Source organism: Chenopodium album, chromosome 1 (genome assembly GCF_948465745.1).
Source record: "Chenopodium album chromosome 1, dcCheAlbu1.1, whole genome shotgun sequence".
Classification (NCBI taxonomy): Eukaryota; Viridiplantae; Streptophyta; class Magnoliopsida; order Caryophyllales; family Amaranthaceae; genus Chenopodium; species Chenopodium album.
Genome location: NC_137834.1, coordinates 24725622 through 24732626, shown reverse-complemented (window position 1 = coordinate 24732626; position 7005 = coordinate 24725622).

Here is a 7005-nt window from a genome sequence, read left to right as displayed (position 1 = left end):
ATCAATCTCTTGCTTCTGTACCCAGAGTTTCTACTGATGATGTTCGATATGGTAAAGAAGATTTACACAGAAAATAGTATATGTTTTTAAGTGAACATATCCAGTTCATATGCTGCAATTTACTCATAAGTGCTTTTCTTTTGTAGATATTCTTGTTATTGTGCTGTATGTTGCAGATGAACCAAGGAATATTGTGACAACCCTGAACAAAGAATCATTTGTACGCGACTTGATGGTTATAGATCATAGGTACATGCATATATGCCTTACATAAATTCATTGTCAGTGCAGTATTACCATAGCTACAATCATTCCATTCTCACCCTATGTACCTACTCTCAACACTAATTCACCGGTAAAAGTTTGTACCTGGAATGACCTATCTGGAAAGCAATGCGAGACTCTTGTTTCTGACAGTGACAATTTCAAAGTGATTGGTATCACAGCTCTTCTCCCTATTACTCGCAAAGGTAGCCCACAAAACAGGCTAATAAATAAATGTCTTAACCTCACCTTTTCTATTCATTATCAACCACTCAATAATTCTTTTTACCTTTCTCAAATCCCAGGCTTTCAGCTTGAATCGTCCATGTCAACTGTGATAATTGAATCACCTAAAGGCGAGAAAGAAGCTGCCTTAACTGAATGGTATCTTAATTATCATACATTTCTTTGATTAATTAATAGCATGTAAGTTAGATTCTTTCACACTAATGCACATTATATTCATTGGTAACAGGGCAAGAAAACATCGAAGTGTTTTAATTGAACATCATAATAGAGTTATAGCTGCTTGGAATCCACTTGCAGAAAGAATCTTAACAACAATAGCCCACATCAAGACCAAAAAGATAAATGCTACTATATAATAGTTGTCTGCTGCTGTTCCACAACCTTCTTCGTCTTCTCTTGATAGCAATAACATGTTTCGTGTTCATTTTCCTAATATCTATATTGACAATGCAGGTAGCAAAGACACTTCCACAGGAAGTTTATTGGCTTAGAGTTACAGCATATGATATTCAGTATGACAGGCTCAGGACATACATAGGATGTTCTTACTGTGGAAAGCGAACACAATTGCCTTTGGGAGCAGTTTATGGTTGCATAGCTTGTGAGAGAAATGAAGTCTCTGCTACTTATAGGTACCAAACACACTTATGGATTAGATTAAATGTCTACAGAGATGTATTGCTAACAGGAATTGAAAACTCACACTAATTCTTCATGTTTACAGAGCAACAATCACTTTTACTACTTTAGATGGAACTGGAGCACTTCAGCTTACTGCATTTACTGAAAATTATGTGCTAGTGCTTGGCATGTCAACTGCAGATATCTATCACATGAAGGCACTGGTAAATAGTCCACAACTTACATTTAATGTTTAGTAACACAGATCATAATTCCTCTATTTCTTTCAGCTCTTACATCGAAAACTAACTATCAATCTATGTATACTATAGGATGACACGACAAAGTTTGGTCAGATAGCCAATAAGCTGAGAAACACCTACTTTTTACTCAAGATCGGCCCAACAACTGCTCTGGAACAGAACAAAGTGCTGCAATGGGGTATAAAAGGTGTAGAGATGGAAGACACCATCACATCTAATGCTGCAGGAAGCAGCTCTGAAAAATCTGATTGCAAACATGCAGAAGCAACAGCTGATACAGAACATGGTAAAGCTAAAGAAGGCAATCTAGATGCAGCTAAAGATAGCCAGCTCCTAAGCAAGACCATAAAAAAGAAACAGTTCATGCTTATGATTTATCAATCTTTAGCCAGGAAGAGGAAGATGCTTGCTTATTAGCAGAATCAATGGTTGCAACACAAAAAGCAAATCAGTCAAGCACAGGAGAGTCTGGATCAAAAAGGAAATGACTCAGTGCTGTTGATGAATCTGAAACCGCAACACCAGTGAAAGATGCCATTGAATCTGAAATAGAGTCAACAATACAAGCCAGCAAGATCATGACAGAAAAGGAAAAAGATCCAGCTAATCGTGCAGCACTTAAAGGAAAGGGTGTGGCTTTTGACACAGAAACTATTGCTGCTGAAACAAAGCTGCCTGTTAAACAAGAGAAAGAAAGCAAATGCAGAGCACTCAAGTTTGAAGATGATGATTCTGATGACCTTTGAATGAAAAAGAAGAAGAAAGTCTGTGACAGATCAGTTGGGTAACAGCTTCAATTATTAATCTTTTGGTATGTACATACTTATTAAGGCTATGCCTTACAACTAAATATTTTGTATTATGTAGATGTTATAAAAGACAAGTATCTTCAGATTACTTGTCCCACAATAACATCACATATATAAGCCATATCGATTATTCTTAGGGCTTTTATAGGCTGTGGTCTTGGAAAGGAACAGAACTTATAGAAATTTCTGTTCCTAGACAACACCATTAATAGTGTAATCAGCCTACCTTTTGTTGTCTGATTCCCTAGAGTTAAATAGAAACCCAATCAGACATTTTGGTTTTATATAGGAACAGGTAGCTTATATTACTTGTTCCTATGTAACACTACTTTAGCAAAAACAGTCTTTTGTTGTCGAAGTGCTTATTATAGTCTATCAGCCAGTATTGTAATTAAAAAAACAAAAGCTTAGCTTTATGTTCCTATGGCTGTAATCAGTAGCTTGTACTTATGATAAGGAGCTAATATAAGTTATTATTATGGTTAAGTAGTGCAACTGCTTACATATAGCTTATCGTGCAACACTTTAACAGCAAACCTAATAATTTATACCGCTTGAGCACAATTATATCAGCTTCCCTAAATCGGCATAGCTGCATAGCTTAGGGCATTACACATTCTTAAAAGAGTTCGCAGTAGCCATTGATCTCATAAATCACTTACTCATTTTGTTAAAATAAAAAGATATCCCCACATCTAAACATGACCTTCTATTTATACCCTTATAACTTTTAAATCTTTCCTTTACTCATATAAAAAATAGCCCCAAAAATCTCTTTAGGCTGCATATACAATGCAAATCAGTTCATCTCAAATTAAGCACAGAGTTTACATGAAACCATTAAACACCAGCTTCCACAACCCCAAAAAACATGAAAATCAAGATTTTACTAAAAAACAAAGACAACCTACTATGAAACTATACTACCAACAATAAAATACAAAGCATTATCAAGCATAATAAACAATGTAAGAGAAAAGACAGAAATAAGATCCATTTTTCATCAAAAACCACTATTATTATAATAAACATCATTACAACCTACTTCTTCCTTTATAATTATATCTACAAGACATTGATCAGTACATACTTTCTGATCATAGCCTAATGCCCAAAAAAAAAACCATTAAAAAGTCTAAAGCCATCCTAACATTTGAAGAGTGTACCAAAAAACAACCTTCCCAAAATAAACAAAAAACACCTCCTGCACGGAATTTTCCACAGTCAATTTTAGTCAGAAATTTTCATATGAAACATAGAAGAGTCTTCGCTTGTTTTGTTCTTTTCTTCCACACCGTTTCCAGAATCAGAAGCCGAACCACTATCGCCATCATCATCGTTGTTGTAGCCATTGCTCTCGGATTCAGTTGACACATGCTTTGGGTCTGCAACCACTTTTTCCATCCTCTCAGTCTCAGAATCAGAATCCACATCACTTTCACCATCTTCATCAGTCTCCTCATCTTCTTCAGATTCATCTTCTTCTTCAGATTCTTCACCTTCCTCTTCTGGCTCCCCTGCTTCCTTCTCGACATCTTCCTTGGTCTCAGCTTTTCCCTTACTTTCCACTCCATGATCTTTTGTCTCACCACCTTTTTTGCTTTTCGTTTTACCTTCGTCACTGTCTGACTTAACAATGATAACATGCCATACTCCACAACCATCCCTCTCAATTCCTCGCTTTCGTTTGTTGCTCGGTTCTCCTTTTTCTCTTTTACTCTCCACTTTAAAAATTCATTGTTGTAGCAATTCCAGATGATTGTCCATCTGCTTTGTCATATTCATAACATACACCCGAAAGCTTGCAACATTCTGCTCCTATGACCTAGCCTCATTTGGTCTCCAGATTGGAGGTGCAAAGACTTTCCCATAAGTAGCCGTACTGTCAGTGCTAGCCATTGTTGTTTGTAAGATGCAAGCACAAAAACACAGAGAAAAAAGAAAGATGAAACAAAAAAAAAGAAAGAAAAAACAGGAAAATGAAAGACAAGACAGCAAAGCAGGGCACAATTTATACACCACGCAAAAGAAATATTTCAACTGACCAACGAGAGGAAGTCCAACAATCATGACAAAATCTAGAAAGAATAAAAGAACTTATGACTTAGAAAGTACAGCTTTTCAACTTCTTTAGATGATTTTATATCAAGTACATCTTTTCAACTTCTTTAGATGATTATATCTTATATATTCTATAAGTGTACGTACAGTTACAATTCTAAAAATAGAAATTCGTCATTCGTAACATTCGTTATATACACAATATCGACACACACGTGTGTTAGTCATATTTTCGATTTAAAATTTGTTCCGATAAATTTTAAAAAACGCAAAATTTTTAGAAAGCTAACAAATCAATTACTATAGCTAATATTTAACCGATTTAGTTAAAATAACACAAAGTTCTTAGCATTTTACTGCCGAAACCATAATCTACCTTAACCAAATTTATACTCAATTTTAAAAGCACATGACATTTACTAAGGATGAGCAAAAATTCCGGGTACCCGCGATGAGAACTAGCGGGCCCGAAACCGAAACTGGAAACGTATTAGACGCTAAATTAGAACCAAACTAAAATAACAATTATAATTTTTACTGGATTTTAAAAAGTATATACAAGCGTGAGTACTCGGAACCGAAACCGGTATCCAATGAATACACTATTACTTCCTACATTTTAGAACACGATTGGACGAATTCCTAATACACACAAACTAAATTAAATCAGTACAACCATCTATTTAACAATATTATTACTCGCAATTAATCTGTGTTTATTGGGCTATCGCGCGCGTGGCGCGCGATGGCTTAACTAGTAAAATTAAGTTGTACTAAAAAATATATATCGTTTTTTTATTTACATTTATTATTTTAAAAAATAAATAATAAAAAAAAATTAGAGTGGCACGGTTTGGCCCGCGGCCCGACACGGTACGGCCCGCCAGGCACGTGGGCCGTGCCGTGGGCTGGGGTGTTCCAAAATTAGGCACGGTACGACACGACCCGCCACTGAGTCGGCACGGCACGACACGACCCCCACCGCGGCACGACCAGGCACGACCCGTGGCAACAAGGCACAGACCGTTGCCCATGTTTAATCCCACATGACTTTATTTTTCATTACGTATAAAACACAAAACACGGTCAAAGGGGAGTGTGTGAATAGTGCTAAAGTCAAAATGTGTTCAATAATAAAAAAAAAAAAAAAAAAAAAAAAAAAAAAAAAAAAAAAAAAAAAACAAAGGTAGTATATAGTTATTGATTGATGGTATATTAATACCTCTATGTATGGTATTTAGTCTAGGAGATTCTAAATATTCTAAACACCCTTGTACAAAAAATTTACTTAAAAGAAATAATGCTCTAGGTAGGATTCAAAACAAACAGCTTAGGAGTATTGTTGGATTGTTTATAGTTTTCTAATTTTGTACAATAACCAAAAAACAGGAGACTAGAAAAAAGTAGCTTTCACTCTTTTATCGTGTCACTTTTATTCTTTATACGACCTATAGAGTATAACAAAACGGAAAATTATAGTAATACCGAACGAAATATAACATGTTGGATTACTAAGATGTAGGGGTGAAAGTTTGGTTTGCGGATTGAATTATAGCCAAAACTGAATCCAATTTAAATTAATTTGATTTGGATTATAGCCAAAACTGAATCCAGTTCAGTTTGCGGATTGGATTATAGCCAAAACTGAATCCAGTTCGATTTGCAGATTGGATTATAGCCAAAACTGAATCCAAGCTAAATTAAGATTCGGTCCAATCCAAACCAAAGCGAATTCATTCGGCTTTAGAATCCAATCCAAACCTATATTTGTCCCTTTCTTTCGCAACATTCAGATCCGAAAACCTAAACTTCACCCAAAAAATTCATGCAATCATTCAACCTTTTCTTGTTAAATACGTTCTTTGTGATAGAGTGAGATTTTGAGAAATTATTCTGGTTTATATTTGAAAGGGGAAAGGGGTTGGGATACTTTGTAAAGAAAACGGGGTTAATATAATGAGTCAAAATTTCAGTTTGTAATTCGATTTTCGGTTTTTTAAAACACCAAATCAAATCCAAACTGCAATCCATATTTTTTTTTTAATTTTTTCCAAACCGATCAAATCTGTTTTAATAAATTCGGTTTGATTTTCGGTTCGATTCGATTTTAATCCAAATTACTTTCATCACTATTAAGATGTAGCAACTATGTAAAGAATCTAGTTGCGAATTGCAAAAATGTTAAAGAGTGTATGGCGAATAATGTGATAAATTGTATTCAGTGAAAAAATCGTATTTTTTTTCCTACAAAAGGAAACAAATGTAGGATTTCCTACAGAGGAAACAAATGTAGGAATTTGTAAAAACAAAAACTTGAAAAAATTAGGGCTTGTTTGACATCGTTTTTTTAGTTTTCTTTTTTTTGATTTAAAACAAAAAACCAAAAACAAAAAATAAAAAAGAGTTGTTTCCACTTTTCTGTTGTCATGGCTTGACTATTTTTTGATTCATTACATGTCATAAACATATGATTTTGAAAAACAAAAAACCATAGTGATTAAACTCTTAGTTAACCAAAAGACAAATCTACCCCTTAAACATCTCGAACATTTGAATCCTAAAAAAAAAAAAAAAAAAAAAAAAAAAAAAAAAATTAAAAAAAAACAAAGAAAGAGGTGATGCAAGTGAAGTTCGGTATATTTGTGGGTTTGAACCGAATTCCGCTTACCAGTCAATTAGTCAGCTCCCTCCTCACAAGTCCAACATGCGTCCAACATTTCCACCCTTTTAACACATTA